The sequence below is a fragment of the Propithecus coquereli genome, unplaced genomic scaffold (assembly GCF_000956105.1).
Source record: "Propithecus coquereli isolate 6110/MARCELLA unplaced genomic scaffold, Pcoq_1.0 Scaffold111, whole genome shotgun sequence".
Taxonomy (NCBI): domain Eukaryota; kingdom Metazoa; phylum Chordata; class Mammalia; order Primates; family Indriidae; genus Propithecus; species Propithecus coquereli.
In genome coordinates this window covers 1,948,426-1,949,184 of record NW_012135081.1, presented here as the reverse complement: position 1 = coordinate 1,949,184, position 759 = coordinate 1,948,426, and positions in this window count along the sequence as shown.

Sequence of the window (759 nt, the reverse complement as noted above, 5' to 3'; positions counted from 1 at the left end):
ACTTCCTCCTATTTTCAAGATGGTTATTGATAGTAGAAAAACACCTGTGATTGTTTTTTTGTGTGTCAACTTGACCAGGTTATGGGATGACCAGATAGCTGGTAAGACATTTTTGGGTGTGTCTGCCATGGAGTTTCTAGAAAAGGTTAGTATTTCAGTCAGTAGACTAAGTAAAGAAGATGGCATAATCCAATTCACTGAGGGCTTGAATAGAAAGAAGCAGAGGAAGGGCAAATTCTGTCTTTCTTGAGCTGGGAAATCGCTCTTTTCCTGCCCTGGACATCAGTGCTCCTGATTCTCCGGCCTGTGGACTTTGGGACTTACGCCAGCAGGCCCCCTGTGCCCCAACCTTGCCTGGCAGCCTTTGGCCTTGGACTGAATTACACCCCTGGCTTTTCTGGTTCTCCAGCTGCCAGACAGCATATCATGGGATTTCTCAGCTTCCATAATCCTGTAAGTAAATTCCCATGATGTATCTCCTCTTATCTATTTGGTGTCTGCCTACCTATATATATATATCCCATTGATTCTGTTTCTCTGGAGAACCTGACAAAACACCTTACTAAATTTCCTTATAAATTACTGTAGTCTTAAAAAATTTATTTTATTATGATGTAGTAGACCACAAAAAATTATATGTGGCATAGATATAAGCCATTAAGTATAATAATGACATGTAAACCCAACACCCATCTTAGTAAGAGACATTATCCATACAGTTAAACAGCCCTTTGTACCACTCCCTCAGTCCACACCTGT